The following is a 17,401-nucleotide window of genomic DNA, read 5'->3' on the forward strand; positions in this document are numbered from 1 at the left end:
TATATTCTTTCTACCAGCAGAGCCATGGCACCTATAAATATTTAAATGGTATCTCATTATATTGAGCATATTTTTCCTATCTTGCCTTGCTCTGTGGTCACAGTTCTAAGGCCAAACTAATGCAGCTATTGCAGATTGGAAATTCCCTTCGTGGAAGCTTATTAAGGTGACTTTCACCCAGTAAAAAAGAGAGAGCAATTAGAGAACTGTTATGCCTGAGTACAGGGTACACTAAGAAAGTAATTTTAACCTGATACTAATGGTGGAATGCAGGGCCAAAGAAAGGGAATATGTGAAATGTATGTGAGAATCAGCAGAACAACAGTGGGCCAAAGACACAGGACCAAAGAATGAGCCTAGCTGACTGAAAGGAAATGAAACAAGAAATTGAGTGATGCAATAAAGAGTAAAGAGCATTAAGAACCAGACTATTTGGCAAACTGATGTTGGTAATTGGCCAAATCATTTTATCTCTCCAGACTCTGGCTCTTGAAGGTCTCTTCAAAATCCAAAACATCTCTGATTTCCCTGGCTGTTTTTCTAATCTATTTATAGACTCCCTCAGCTGAATAGAATAGCCTTGTGAGTTACGTGTAATTTTCTCCAAGTGACAGTTCAAGTGTATTATCCAAGACCCTGCTCGCAAGTGACAGAAATCCAATTTGAATCTTTATTAAAAAACATGGAGGCGTCTCCCAGAACTAAAGAAAGGAATATGTCTGCATCCCGGGAATAATCGTAGTCAAACACTTGAATACTATTGGAACTTCTGCTCTATCTCATGAGTACGTTGCTCTCTGCACATCATTATTCTCTTCCAACAGAATAGCCTTTCTATTTCAGCAGGCAGACAGACACACACATCTTCCTTCCTTCCTTCCTTCCTTCCTTCCTTCCTTCCTTCCTTCCTTCCTTCCTTCCTCTCTCTCTCCCCCCTCCTCTCTCCACCCACCCACCCACCCCTCCCCCGCCCCCGTCTCCTTTCCCTGCCCTCATTCCTTCCCTCCCTTCTCTCTTTCCTCATTCCGGAATCCCAGAGAAGGGATGCTTGACTCAGCTTTACTCAGGAGCTAAAGCCGCCACTAAAATTTAAAATCTAAAGTGGTCAGGCTGTACAGAATTATGTTTCCCACAATTACAGCAACCAAGATAATCTTAAATGAATGAGGATCTTCAGAAAAGCAGGTAATTTGGGAACGCAGCAATGCATCCTGTTGAGTGGAGCAGAAAGAGAGTGTAGGAGAGAGGAAAGGGAGAAGCCTGGGATGCTCACCCAGGGACTCAGTCATGGAGCAGCAATTCATTTCTCCCCTTTTCACTGATAGTGGCAACAGAAGAAAAAACAGCAGTGGCAATGTGACTGATGAATATTCTCTTTGTGTGCTTCCTGTTTTCTAATACAGTTTTCTGGGATAAACAATTACATAATCAAAACTACCTGACATATGACCAACCTCTTGAATGTTATTGTAGCTCCCAGGGTAATATGTTTTAAACGATAGACAATCACCATAAACTTTCTTAATCTCAAGGAAATTAAAAGGAAATGTATACCCATTTATTTATGAAGGACCTATTGTGAGCCAGATACTTTTTTAGGGGCATAATAATGAATAAGCCTTCCCTCGAGGAATTCATCAGCTTGGAATAAGAAGGAATCTAAAGGATCTTATGTTTTTATTGTTCCTGTTGCTGCTACCGCTGTTGTGAATGGATTTTCCCCTCAGCTACCAATAGATTGTCATAGATAACTACATGAATTGGCCAAGACTTCCTGGAATCAGACTGTCAGGTGATGCTGCTGCTGATTTATTGGGAATACCACTTGGGAAGTATTTCCCGAAGTATGTTCTATAGCATACTAGTCTTTTAAAAGTATCTGCTAAGGGCACCTGGGTGGCTCGGTGGTTAACCATCTGCCGTCGGCTCAGGTCCTGATCTCAGGATCCTGGGATCAAGCCCCACATTGGGCTCTCCGCTCAGCGGGGAGCCTGCTTCTCCCTCTCCCTCTGCTGCTCCTCCTCCTTGTGCTCTCTCACTCTTGCTCTCTGTCAAATAAATAAATAAAATGTAAAAAAAAAAAAGTATCTGCCAAAAAAAAAATTTTGGTGATTGAGTTTGTTTGTTTAACCCAAGTTCCCAATTATCCACTGATCAACATCTCCCCATTTTCACCATGAAACACCTATGTTACTTGAGGTTTTTTGTTGTTGTTTGCAAGCCACACACACAAAAACATCTCACACATTTAAACAGGAAGAGGAAGGTACTAGAATCCAAGGAAGAGTTGAAAACCAAGACTCAGGAGAGAAAAAATAAAGAGGAATTCTGGGAGCCTCTCTGGTAAACACTACCAGTAATAAAGCTGGGTTCCAACTCCTTCCCAGTCTCTGTCAGGAGAGGAAACTTAATCAGCCACACGAGGGTCAGGTGCCCATCTCTGGAGCAATAAGCAGTGGTCAAGGCCAGAAGGGAGTCATAACACCTAAAGGTCCATCCCTGTGTCTCAGGGCTGTTTCTAGAGAAAGAGGGATTATCATGAGCTGGGAAGAAATCTCTCCTGTGAAATCTCTTGAAACTAGTACTATATTACACATTGTTAAAAACCATTAAGTATGATGTTGACTCTTGATTTAATATTCATATTTTAATATTGGATGGAACTATACTACTATTCCCAAATTTGTTTTGAGACCTGACTAGGAATGGAAGTCAATGTGTCCTTCCAAATGCAGGTTTGCCATCAATGGAAATTATTATTATAAATAAAATCAAGTTAGATGATATGGTACATATATAAATTTTGATATACATTCCAGGTAAAATTGCTTCTTGAGCAGTTTCTTCAATCAATTGTCCAAATTGGTTTGCTCAGATGTTGAGATTTTTGTGATTCTATTTATGAGAATGCTTTCAAGTGCTCTCTTATTGTTGTTTTAATCTGAAATTTCCTAACAACATATGATGTTGAGCATCTTTTCATATGCTTTTTTGGTAAAGTATCTGTTCCGATATTTTGCCCACCTCTTAACTGGACTTTTTCCTTACTGTTGCTTTTTAAGAGTTCTTTGTAAATTGTGGACACAAGTCCTTGATCAGATATTTGTTTTGCATATATTTCTTCCCAGTTTGTAGTTTCTCCCTTCATTCTCCTAAAGTATAGAGTTGTTTTTAAATAGTATCTTTAACAAATTCTTTTTTAAAAAATCAAAGTGAAGTTGGATTTCTCCATATTTCAGAAAAGTTTTTATGTAAAAATTTGGATTAACTTTTTATTAAAGATAACTCTCAACAGTAAAACCACATGGCTCAAAGCTTTTCAGAAGAAAAAATTTTGATTATCTTTTTATTAGAGAAATTAATGTTTTCTATTTCTTGAGCCAATTTTGAATGTTAAATTTTTCTCAGAAAAATAATCTACTTCATTGAGATCTTTTATTACATTCTCATAGACTGGCACATAATATCTGTTGTAATATATTCCCTTTGTACTTTTTGTGATATTAACTGTGTAATTTTTATTTTTTTAATTTGTCTCATACCTTTTTTCTTAATTATATTTATAAGAGCTTTGGCTTTAAAGGGCCTACCATTTTGCTTTTGAATAGATTCAGATTCTGTTTTGAATTAATTTTGTTTCTATTTTTATTTTTCATCATATTCTTCTTCATGGCTTTTTTATTGTTTTCCCCAAACTTTTTGAAATGTAATTAGTCATTATTTTTATTTCTGCTTTATAAAAATAATTAAACCATTTAACACAAAATATTCTTTCTGAGAACACCATTGGCCACAACCGACAAATTCTGAGAATTGCTCTTCTTATTTTATTTTATAAATACTCCATACTTGCTTTATTTGCATTTGGCTTTAGCCCAAAATTTTAGTTGGTTTTTGTTTTAATTTCAAAGTAATCCTAATTACTTTTATCTAGGCTTGTGAGATGACTTCTAATTTTATTGCATCGTTGCCAAAGAACCTTGCCTTTACAATCCCCACTTTGGGGATTTTATTGATATTTTCCTGTAACTTAGCTTATGTTAGCTTTATTTTTTTAATTTCATGTTCCACAGATGGTTGGAAAAAAACTGCATATTGTTTGGTTTAATGTGTATTTCAACTTTAATAACATATTATCCAAATACCTGTATCTCTTGTTTTATACATAAATGCATGTACATATGTACATATGTATGAATGTATGTGTTTTGGCCCATCAAAGGCTAGCAGAGATATGGCCAAGTTTTTTACCCTAGGCAGTGTTTAATACTCCTTGTAAAATTAACAGTTTTGCTTAATTGATTTTGAAACTCTTCTTTTGCTATTTTCATGGGCATTATCAGCATGGGCTGTACCTGTACTAAAAGAAAAGAACCTTCGATTTCCTTTTTTTTTTTAACTTGAATCCTAATTTTTTCCTGAAATTTAAAATATCAACTTTGCTTTCTTTCTGTTTTTATTTGTCTGATAAACAAGTGCTCGTCTTATTACCACTCCTAACATTTTTTCAGTGTTTGTTAATGTAATCTGGTGGCATAAACCTGGGTTATTGTCATTTTTAATATATCCTTTCTTTCAATAATATTCATTGAAAATTAAAGTAATTTTGTAGCAACATTTATGACAATAATTCTTGGTTCTATGTTTAAAATGCTTCAGTGTCACCATCAGTCCTGTTATACCCTGAAATCCCTATTCTTGAATTCTAGTTTTATCAAGTAATGTTTTTCTTGCTTATTCTTCTTGTTAATTCCAAAATTACGTTTCCAGTCTCATAGCAAATAATTCAAGTAGAATTGAAAAATAGGTGCAAGTAAAGTTCTTTCCTCACAGGTCAAGGCTAGGGTGAGACAAACGAGATCCCTAGCACACACAATTTAAGGAGACAATCTCAGGCCACTTCCTCAAATTTGTACACTAGCTACCTTTTCACCTGACCTAGATACAGCCCCGCTTCCTGATACTTCTTCCACTGCAGAAAAGATATCACTGCTGACAGTTTGTCTCTCTAGAAAACTGTGTGTGTGAGCGCGTGCATGAGAGCATGCGTGGCTTTTTTTTTTTTTTTTTTTCATATCTGGTATCATCGATACATATGGTTCCCCATTGCTCCACACTTAGAATAGGGTCATCCACTCACTTCAACAAATATTTATTAAGAGCCTCCTGGGTGCCTGTTGTTTTAGGCATTTAAACAAAACAAAGACCTGATGAACATGAACATATTTCAGTCTTCCAAAGAACTACATGTTCTTCCAGTGTGTGGAGGTACCATAATGTTTTCAACCACTCTGGTATGATGATGTTAAAGTATTGGTTGTCACAGACTATGATTTTTCTTACCATTTTCTTCCATGTAGAAATTCCTGAACATGGAACTGCTGGATCAAAAGGCAGGTGTGTTTGTTTAAATGTTGAGAGATACTATCAAATTGCCATTCCAAAATGTCGCACCAGTTCATAGCCATAAGGTGACTATGAAGGTGCATCTTTCCCCCTATTGATAATAGATATTAGCAATCTTTTCATTATCTGTTTCTCTAATAGGTAAATAGTTGCACTCCACTGTTGTTTTAGGTTGTATTTCTTTAATTATAAGTGAGTGTGCACATATTTTTATGTATTTATCAAATACCTAATTATCCTTTTGTGTCATTATCTATTTTTTAGTTTGATATTCTTTGTATTTTTTTAACGTTCTTTATTTTCTAATTGATTTGGAAAAGTTTGGGATATACTGGGATTTTTTTTTCTGAAGTATGTGATGCAAATGTTTTTCTCAGTTTATTGTTATTTGATTTTCTATGGTTGTGCAAAAGGATTTAATTTTTAAGTAGTCAAGTGCAATTGTGCTCTTATTAATAGCTGTTGTATTTCATGACAGAAAGACTTCCCCAGTTCAAGATGGTAATTACTTTAAAATTTTCTTCTGATACTTTTGCTATCATTTTTAGATGTAGATTTTTGTTCACTTGAGATTTATTTTGATATAAAGAATGATAAAGGAATTTAACAATTTTTTCTCAAATAACTATTAATTTGTCCCAGTATTTTTCAAAATAATCCATTTTTTCTTGACTAATTTTAAATCCCAAATTTATCTTAATAAATTCACTCCTTTTTTAGTTTATTTCTAGTGTCTCTATATTATGTATGGCTGGGTCACCACATGCTTTAATTTTTTTTTCTTATAGCTTTTAATATCTTTTAGGGCAAGTTCAACTTCATTCCATTTTTTTTTTTTACAGTTGACACGATGGTTTTTTTTTACATTATCTTTAATATAATTGTTCAAACCTCAAGAGCATATAAGGATAAAATATGCAACTAAGATAAGCATTTAAAATAATACCTGTCACATGGTAAATAATAAATTTTAGCTTCTTAAATTAGTTCTCCAATGTAGTAAATCTATCTAAATCTTGTGCTTGCTACCAGAGAGGGTGAAATGTCTATTGTTTCCACTCATCTGCACTCGGATATTCCTTGGATTTTCTGCTCCCACTTGTTCCTCAACCGCAGTAGAATGCGCACAGCTCTCCTGGACTGAGGTGGGACTTTCTCTTATGCTCATGATGTCCAACACCAAAGGATATCATGACAGTTGTTATTCCTGGCAGGCAATTTTGCCAAATGATTCCTATCTCTGCCCAAGCACACATACATACCACTACAAGGAGCCCCTCTGCTTTTCCAGTTACTTAGGAATAAGAATAGTGGTACCCATCTCAGAGAGCAGTGCTTTTTAAATTGTATTCTTCAGAATCTTGAAGTTACATTTAAAAGCCTTAGGGGCCATCTCAAAGGGCAATAGAAGCCAGAATTAGTGAACTTTCTTGTGCATTTTCAGCTTTCTGTTTCAAGAAATACTTTATTTGGACAAATGATGACATTATTTTTAAAATAAAGGTGGGGAAGGAGAGGACAACGCAGTAGACAGACCCCTTTTTTTAATATTTTATTTATTTATTTGAGAGAGAGCAAGAGCACAAGCAGGGGGAGCAGCAGAGGGAGAGGGAGAAGCAGGCTCCTCGCTGAGCAGGGGGCCCAACGTGAGGCTCGATCCCAGGACCCCAGGACCACGATCCGAGCCGAAGGCAGCCACCCAACTGACCGAGCCACCCAGGCGCCCCGAGAGACTCCTGTCCACCTCTCTAGTTAGTCTAGACCAGGGCTTCTCAATATCAGCACTATTGATGTTTTGGGCTGGATAATTCTTTGCTGTTGTTGTTGGGGGGGGGGGGGGGGCGGTATCCAGTGAATTGTGGAATGTTCAGCAATATCCCTGGCCTCTAGCTAGTAGAAATTCCTCCACAATTATGACAAATGAAAATGTCTGCACACATTGCCCAAAATCACGTGGTGGGCAAAATTGTCACAACTGAGAACTACTGGTGTAAGTCAGGCTTTTGTATAGTAAGGCCATAATGGTGGATGCATGTACCCCCTCCATGTCTTCCTTCAGTTTGACAAGTTTGCTTTTGATAACAAATTATGTTTCTCAATCCACTTCATCAGACTTTGATTAGTAGGGGTTCCCTCCAAACTATGTAAGATTTAGTATTTTAGTGTTTGTGGGGTTAGAAAAACTGCATCAGGTCCTCTTGGTCTGAAAGCATTTAATGCCAGCCTCCTTGAAGACTTTAAATTGTACTTTACTTGCATAATAACAAGAAAACTATTTATCAGTTAAGGATGATCAGCAAATAAACATAAAACAATCAAGCAATGTCCTCTCATTGGTGGGTTTCAGTCTCCAGAAGCCTATCAAAACACGCGTGAGAAGTGGGTACCTGGTCACTGTGATGTTACTTTTTATTCAGTCTTGGCTTTACTTTTATTTCTCTCTACCTGGTTAGTTTGGATCTTTGATTTCTCTAACATTTCATTTGCTCGCTTCATACACTTTGGAAAATGGATCAGTGGATACCACCAGCTTTTGAATCTTTGAATCTTCCTTCTGGCTCTCCCAATCCTTGTCACGGATAATTCTTGTTATAATAATATATTTTTTACAGATCACAACTGTCAATTTCTAAGGAAGGATACTATTTCATTTAATTTTGAAATGGCTCTTAACAACAACAAGAAAAGCTAACATTTGAAAAGATTTCCTTTTCTCAGAAATAATTTCCTGCTTAAGAAATATAAACATTCAGCCAGTAATATATTGTGGTTACTTCTTTCAGGAAATCAAGTAAGTAGGTGTTTGCTAATCTGATTATGTAATAAGTAATATTTAAAAGTGAAAAATAATTTCTGCTTTTTTTCTTGGCAGTTTACTTATTCCATAACTGGCACATAAAAATGAAAAAGAAAATGCACTTACTATGCAAGTTATAACCACAGGTCAGAGTTAAAAAGATCAGTGAACTTATAAAACAAATTTTTAGTTTTTAATTTGCCAATTATTTTTAAATCGGTCACTGTTTCCTTCAAGTTATCACTCTAAGAAGGATTAGCTGTTATAATGATGAGAAATTCCAATGTAAGTTCAAAAGTGTACTAAGGAAGCTGAAAACTTAGAAAGTCAGATATACACTGGGGAGGTAGGGGAGGCAGATCAAGCAAATAAAAAACTTCAAGAGGCAAAATGTAAGTAATAAAAACTTATGATTTTGGATACCTGCACCTAAAGGCACATTTTCCAAATTATTCTGCAACTGTTGTTGCTCACCATAACTCTGCTCAGCCACAGCTATAACGCAAACAAGGTACCATGTGTCTTCATTCTCTCACACCAGAGATGCCAATGCATTGCAGAAACCTTAGCCTTACAAAATCCAACTTCATCTTCTGATATTCTACCCCATGCAATTTACCTAACTTTTTTTTTTTTTTTTTTTACCTATGCTGAGCCCCTTTTCAGTTGCACAGCTCTTTCACAATTCTCTGGCTAAAGTCAGGTGAGAGTGTTGTACCAGGGCCTCTCACTCGTATAGGTTTAGGACTGGTTTGTGAGCACTCCTCTAATTATCCCTTTGATGAGAGTCAGCATGCAGCTCATAGCACCTGAAAGCCTGCATCTGAAACTGCCACATGATGTGAAGTTCCTAGAGAAATGGAAACAAATACTTATGAAGCACCTATTATATGCCAGGCAATCTTCTTAGGCCCTGGTAGGGAAGCAGCAAAGAATACACTCAAAGCCCCTATCCCCAGGGACCTTACCTTCCAGTGAGGAGGACAGCAGACAAAGGAAACAGCCAAGAATAGCATCATTCTCTAATTTTAAACTATGCTTCTAAGATTGAGAGACAACTATAGTATAATATGTAAAGCAATGACTGGGGACTCAAGAGACCTGCCTTCGTGTGCCATTTTAGCAGAATTTTTTAAAGTAAATCACAATTTAATTTTCTGAGCTTCAGTTTCCTTACATGAAAAATAGGGATAATAATATCCATAAACTCATATAATACCCGAAACAATCCCTTGCAATAAAATATTGAAAAAAGAGAAAATATTTATAAGGTTAAAGTCATCTTCAAACAATACATTCTTTCCCTAGCATTAATGTCTTCTTTATGGTTACTGAACAATTCAAAAACACCCTCAAGTGCAGAGTTCTTCCTATTGCCCAATTTAAACATGTCTTGATGTTCTGTTAACTTCAGTGGAACATCAGTAAGCGATGGCAGAACAACACAGGCAGAAGGCCAGGAAAGAGGTGGCTAAACCCCAAAATTAAATTCAGATGATCCTATCTCAACTGTTAGCATTTTGAGAGGCAAACCTCAATACCCTGATCTTAGACTGTGATAATAATCTTTGATATTTTGAAATGTTGCTTTGAAATAAATGTAACTACTTTTTTAAAAATGCCAAAGAAATTTACTAAACATAATGAAATTTAGGGCAAAAATATTAAATGCCAAGACATATTCTTCCATTTCAGTGTGAGAGCTGACAACATAAAATAAGAGTATATTGTAAATTATAATTTGATATGGGGACTACCAATTTTGCTTCTTTAATTGTACTCACTTGACAAGATGCAATCTGTTTTTTATTTTTATAATAAACATTATGTAAGGATGTCTTATCTAAGTTGATGTATCATATAGTCAATAGGAGTATATGCAGTCCTGGGACACAGGGGCCTACATCTTACTATAATATTTCTAGGCCTCAACCTGTCTCCCAAGATTCAGATGCATGTTTCCAACCGCCCATTGAATTTTTCTGCCTAAATAATTCATAGCACATCAAACTCAACAAATTCAAAATGGAATTCATAATTTTTCTTCCTTTATTTTAAATTTTATTATGTTATGTTAGTCACCACACAATACATCATTAGTTTTTGATGTAGCGTTCCACGATTCATTGTTTGCGTATAACACCCAGTGCTCCACGCAGTACGTGCCCTCCTTAATACCCATCACCGGGCTAACCCATCCCCCCACCCCCCTCCCCTCTAAAACCCTGTTTGTTTCTCGGAGTCCATAGGCTCTCATGGTTCGTCTCCCCCTCCGATTCCCCCCCTTCATTTTCCCCTTCCTTCTCCTAACATCCTCCATGCTGTTCCTTATGTTCCACAAGTAAGTGAAACCATATGATAATTGACTTTCTCTGCTTGACTTATTTCACTTAGCATAATCTCCTCCAGTCCCATCCATGTTGATGTAAAAGTTGGGTATTCATCCTTTCTGATGGCTGAGTAATATTCCATTGTAGATATGGACCACATCTTCTTTATCCATTCATCTGTTGAAGGGCATCTCAGCTCTTTCCACAGTTTGGCTATTGCGGACGTTGCTGCTATGAATATTGGGGTGCATATGGCCCTTCTTTTCACGACATCTGTGTCTTTGGGGTAAATACCCAGGAGTGCAAATGCTGGGTCATAGGGTAGCTCTATTTTTAATTTTTTGAGGCACCTCCACACTGTTTTCCAGAGTGGCTGTACCAACTTGCATTCCCACCAACAGTGTAAGAGGGTTCCCGTTTCTCCACAACCTCTCCAACATTTGTTGTTTCTTGCCCTGTCCATTTTTGCCATTCTAACTGGTGTAAGGTGGTATCTCAATGTGGTTTGGATTTGAATTTCCCTGATGGCTAATGATGATGGACATTTTTTCATGTGTCTGTTAGCCATCTGTATGTCTTGAACTCAACACCCAAAAAACATAATTTTTCTTTCTTAACCTTGTCCTTCTCCTGACATTTCTATTCCTGCTGCTATCCTTCAGTACCCAGGAACTTCAACTTCACCTCAAAGACCTCCAATCTCAGGGCGCCTGGGTGGCTCATTTGGCTGGGCGACCACCTTCTGCTCAGGTCGTGATCCCAGAGTCCTGGGATCGAGTCCCACATTGGGCTCCCGGCTCAGTAGGGAGCCTGCTTCTCCCTCTGACCCTCTCCCCTCTAATGCTGTTTCTCTCTCTCAAATAAATAAATAAATAAATAAATAAATAAATAAATAAATCTAAAAAAAAAATACCTCCAATCTCTGTATCAACCTTTTCTTTGTCTCCTGTATTAACCCCATGTTGACATTCTCACTACCAGTGCCCTAGCTCAGTTCTATACTGTCCCTTATGTAGGGTAGATCAAATGCAACCTCATCCGTTACTCAGGACAAGCCTCCTCCTGACTTCGATCCGTCTGCGTTGTGGAAGACAGACTCCAGGCTTCCAAAGATGTTCATGTCCTAATCCTCAGAGCCTGCGGCTTTGTCACCGCCCAGGGCAAAAGGGGACTTTGCAGATGTGATTAAGGTTTAGGACCTTGAGATGGGGAGATTATCATGGATTATTGAGGTCAGCCCAACCTAAGCATAGATTTGGAAAATCAAAGGAATTTTTTCTCACGTGATCCAAAGACAATGTGACTGAAAGAAAAGGATCAGAGGGACATCAGACTGCTAGTTTTGAAGATGGAACAAGGGGGCCGTGAGACAAGGAATGTAAGCAGCCTCTAGAAGCTGGAAAAGGCAAGGAAAGGGCAGGAAAGCATTCTCCTGTGCTGCCTCTGGAAAGGAACATAGTCTTACCTGCTCTTTGATTTTAGTCCAGCAACACCTGCCTCAACTTCCAACTTACGGAACTATGAGATAATAAATTTGTATTGTGGGGCACCTGGGTGGTCAGTTAAGCAACTGCCTTCAGCTCAGGTCATGATCCCAGGGTCCTGGGATCGAGCCCAGCATCCGGCTCGCTGCTCCACGGGAAGCCTGCTTCTCCCTCTCCCACTCCCCCTGCTTGTGTTCCCTCTCTTGCTGTCTCTCTCTCTCTCTCTCAAATAAATAAATAAAATCTTTTTAAAAATGTTTTTAAAAAATAAAAATAAATTTGTATTGTTTTAAGCTGCTCAGTTTGTGGTTATTTGGTGTGGCAACAACTGAAAATGAATACTCATGCACTGTTAGGTTAATCAATTTAAGAACATCCTTACTGCCTTATTCCCACTCAAGACTCTGTAGCGCCCTGTTACCTGCTAAGTATAAATCAGATGCCTCTATCTTACATACACAAGACTTTATAATTTCATTGCAGACATCTTCCACTATTTCCCCTCACCCTTACACACCAGAGAAATGTCTATAAGCCATTCCCCATATCAGTTCTTTACTTTCCCACCATTGTGCCTTTGCTCATCTTTTGTCTGAAATGTGCTTCCTCTTCATCTCCACTTGCTAAAATTCTGGTTGTCTCTCAAATTTGAAATCCATCGCCATCTCCTCCAAGTGGCCCTCCCTGATTTCTCTAGCTGGAAATGAATCATTTTTCTCTTGTGTGCTTTCTTTACCATTGTATATATCTCTTAATTTTGTTTTAATTTCTGTCTTCTTTATGCAAAAATGTTACATTGTCCTTATTACATCTATGAACGTTTCAAGAACAATCTTTTTTTAAAGATTTTATTTATTTATTTGACAGAGAGAGACAGCTAGAGAGGGAACACAAGCAGCGGGAGTGGGAGAGGGAGAGAGAAGCAGGCTCCCCGCTAAGCAGGGAGCCCGATGCGGGGCTCTGATCCCAGGACCCTGGGATCATGACCTGAGCCGAAGGCAGACGCGTAACGTCGCAGCCACCCAGGCGCCCTCAAGCACAATCTTGACTTTTATCTTTGAATCCCCTGATACTCTGATTTCAGGTCATTGCACTAAATAAGTATCAAGAATTCTTCTGTTGAACCAAAGGAACAATGACAGAATGAATACATAAGTAAGTGTAAAAAACACAATAATTTTATGTCATCTCCTCTTGACCAGTTTAAAGAAGACCTGGTATAATACATCTGATCTGTTTTAAAAGGGACACTTCAGATTTTTAAAACGAATTTTATTGAATTATCTTTATGGTACTAAAGAGTAAATATCATATTATGGTCTTCGAAAGACAGCTATAATAAAAATCTTCTGATGCAACAGTATTGTCTGGGTCTATCCAAAACATATAATGCAATAAATCTTGTAGATAATCTTTAGACCATGGACATACTTGTAGTCTGACCAATTTCCCTATGGTTGATATGATTCTTTAAGGATGTTCCAGTGTTTGTTTCTCCATTCTCTGATTTGCTTATTTTCCTTATTTTGAAAATGACAACTTTGTTGTCTCTAAACAATGTCATCCCAGAGCCCTAGGCAGACAGAGTAAGACAAATGTGCCAAACATATGTATGACAGGGGAATGATTTTCCCAGAAATGATAACCACATGAAAGTTCTCAGAATGCCCTCCTGGGCTGTGGGACTTTTTAGCCAAAGAAAATGCAAATTGTATGGGCTGAAGTAGGAATCATATAAAAAGAAAAAGGATAAGGAAACTGGCTCAATATTTTTAGAAAAGAGAATTGCTTCTCGACATGCAAAATATCTGCATTATTCTTAAAGAATATTGATTCTACTTCTAAAATGGAACAGCTGGAAAATGGTATTTTCATGAAAAAAAAATCACTATTGTTGGAACTAAAACACTGGGAGGCATAAAGGGAGTAGTAATTAAATTGTATTGGGGAGATCATTTATTGAATGTCTGCTCTGCTGGGCACTAGACTAGGACTTGGGCACACCAAAATTAAAAATATAAAGCTTCGCCCTCAAGAAGCTGAAGTTCTAAGCCAATTCAAACTTGGTTAAGTCACCAACGAGCTAACTGGTTTTTGATGATTTGTGTCCAGTGAACTGACTTATGGGAAACTGACCTGCCTCTGAGAACTTCCAAGAATTTCTGAGAACTGAGAATATCATAGTAGAAGATAAATGATTTTAATTACGTGGAATAAAGAGTATGACGGAAGTTTTCACAAGATTACTTGATCGCCTAAAGAAGAAGCCTCTATAAGGCTTGCTGGCTGAGGGAATAGCTAAGTCCTAAAGAAGGAAATAACCAGGCAAAGGTGAGGCATCTACGACAAATGGATTAGAGAGAGGACAGGACCTGTCTAAGGAACTCTGAGGGATCAAACCTGCTGGCACACACTGTCTGAAGTAGGATGTGAATGGCGAGAGCTAAAGAAGGAGAGGTAAACACAAGTCGGATCACAAACGGTCTCATGCATTCTACCCATGCATTTGTGTTTTGTTTTTGACAAACCCAGGAGAACTATCAATAGGATTGAGGTAAGATAAAATGGGAGAAAGGACATTTTCGTTTTTAGATTAGATCACATGGGGTTGGAGAGAGAAAAAGAGAGGCTTGGTTAGTGTTTAAGCTTCTGCAGGGATGTGATTGGATCACTCAATGAGAGGCAAGGGAGTCACCCAGGAGGCAACTGTGAGAATCCTGCAGGAATCATAAGGCAGTGACAGAGGCCTGGAAGGAAGGAACCAATGTGAGCAGTATTTTGGAATTAGGATTAACATGATTTAGAGACCTGTTGGGAATGAGGGAAGAAGAAACTGTAGATGCCCCAGTGACCTCTAGCCTGGGAAACTGGGAGAGGGATGGTGTGGTATCCATGAAACAATGTCAAACCTGCTGAACGTGGTGCAGAGCTCATGGTGGACATGGGGAAAAAGCATGTTTTATTGTGTTGATGCACACGTATTAGCCCAGTGTCTTCAGTAGCCTCAAATTTTCCAAGAGCTTAAAACTTTATAATTAATTGTGAAGGTTCATTTAAAATGCCCCCTACGGGCACCTGGGTGGCTCAGTCCGTTGAGCATCCAACTCTTGATTTCAGCTCAGGTTGATCTCAGAGTTGTGAGTTTGAGCCCCGCGCTGGGCTCTGTGCTGGGTGTGGAGACTGCTTTAGATTTTCCCTCTCCCTCTCCCTCTGCTCCCCCTGCCCACCCGCCTCCTCTCTCTCTCCCTCTTTCTCTCAAAAAATAAAATAAAATGTTTTTTAAAATTTTGCCCAAACTTTTCATTAACACATAAAACAAGGCACATGAAAGTGGCCTTTGTACCACCCCCTTAGAGTGGCTTCTATATATTTTTACTTGGCAAAAGGAAGAGACATTACTATTTACAGAATACCTACTATGTGCAGGAACTGTTTTAGAGTATTTTTGCATATTCTGTCCTCTAATACTCACAAAATTTGAAGAAAATGATATCCAGGAAAGTTCAGGAAACTCAGAGGTAGTAATCTCTGACTGCCATCTGTAGCCTAAACCTCAGCTTTGTAAGCTCTTTGTGCCCAAGGTCATAGACTAGCATTTCTCGTTTCTGTACTAATTTCTGAGTACAAAGTAGGCCATAGAGTGATACTTCATACTCTGAGGGCACTTAGCTTTGTACATCTTCGGGAAAGTGGTAATCCATTTGGTCTTGTGTCGTGTGATAAGTTAAAACTGTAATATATCTTTTGGACACTGGATGGCAATATTCTAAATAGGCTAATATCTACTTCCCTGTGTTGGGGCCAGTGTGACACAAGGTTTGCATAACAAAGCTTCATTTTTGAAATCCTATTTAGTCCCTGGCTTTCTGAGACTTGGAGACTGTTTTGCCAATAGAAAATAGAAAAGGCCATTTGGCTAAACCTGCCAGTCTGTCCATCCAAACGCTTGCAATAGGTCAATCATATTATCCTTAATGATGGAAACAATGTATGTAGTAAATCAACTCCAGAAGGCCAAGGACTAAGTTTTCTTATGGTGAAATTAAGAATATGAGCACATTCAAATAATTTCTGTTCCAGTACAAAATGTGAACGTCAATAATTCTGCCGCATCCACACATGATCAGCATATTCTGAACTGGGTGTGGTCTGGGTGTGAATATGTGTCACTGTCCCCCAAATTGGGAAATCTTTGGAATCTTTTATGATGTTGATCTGTTTGGGAAATCATGACACCAGATTAGGAATCTAAGGGGGAAGAAATGAGGAGAACAGTGTCAGCTGGCCGGCAATTTGTATTAAGACAGAAGGGAAAGGATTGCGTGTGGAAATAAGGGAAGGGGGATCATTATCTGATAGATCTCTGCATGTAAAAAAAAAAAACAACAAAAAAGAACTAAGACGTTCCCTTATTCAAAAGAAGGAATATAGAGCTATGTGTGTTTTGATGGTTTTGGTTCCTTGATTTCTTTCTGGAGATATTCAAGGACGCAACTTGTAGCCAGACTTGGTACAGTTCCAAAAAGTCTTGCAGGAGGTCTCTGGGCAGGGCAGTTCCATGGGCTAAACTCTAGGAAAGCTCCTCACTTCCTCCAAATTTTCAGAGATAGATCTTTACAATAGATTTGAAATCAAAGCTAATAAATTCCTGACACCAGCCATGTGTCCTATGAGCACAGATCTTGGCCATTTCCCTGGGCAGTGTCTCCAAATAGGTAATAAGGAAAAGCAAGACGAGGAATTACACTCAACCCAAAGCACCTAATGAAGCTCAGCTCTCCAGACGGCCGTCCGAGCTGAGCTGGCTTCGGTGCAGATGTGTCCTCGGGCCAGAGGAGATTATTCCCATCTGTAACAGCTTGCTCTGCTAAACCCCACTGCCATTCTCTTTACAGTACAAGTGATATTTTGAAATACTTGAAAGAATTACACCTTAAAACAAACAAGAAAGCGCACCAGCAGCAAAAACTTGTTCCCCTGACAAAAGAATATAATATACGTACACCATTTACGTGTTGTCTTCTGCTTTACCACATGATTTCTGTGTGAGTTGAACTGAGATTGCAGAAAATTATAGAAGATGCTGAAACATGACAGCAAAATCGACTTACAGCTTAAAAGGAAAACATCAGAAAACGAATATATTTTATTAGATTTCAATCCCTCTAATTTCTAACACAGGGTGGAACTGAGCATACTTAAAACTTCTCTGAGTAGCTGATTGTCAGTTCCTGGGCAGACAGCAATGTAACAGCAATATACTAAAGAAAAAGATTATATTTGGAAGTAACAGAGGATGCACTTGTTTGAGCAGTAAGGGGAATAAAAATTCATGTCTATAATTGCATGTATATTCTCATTTGCATTCTTATATATGTGGTTTC

This window comes from Zalophus californianus, chromosome 2, assembly GCF_009762305.2.
Source record: "Zalophus californianus isolate mZalCal1 chromosome 2, mZalCal1.pri.v2, whole genome shotgun sequence".
Lineage (NCBI taxonomy): Eukaryota > Metazoa > Chordata > Mammalia > Carnivora > Otariidae > Zalophus > Zalophus californianus.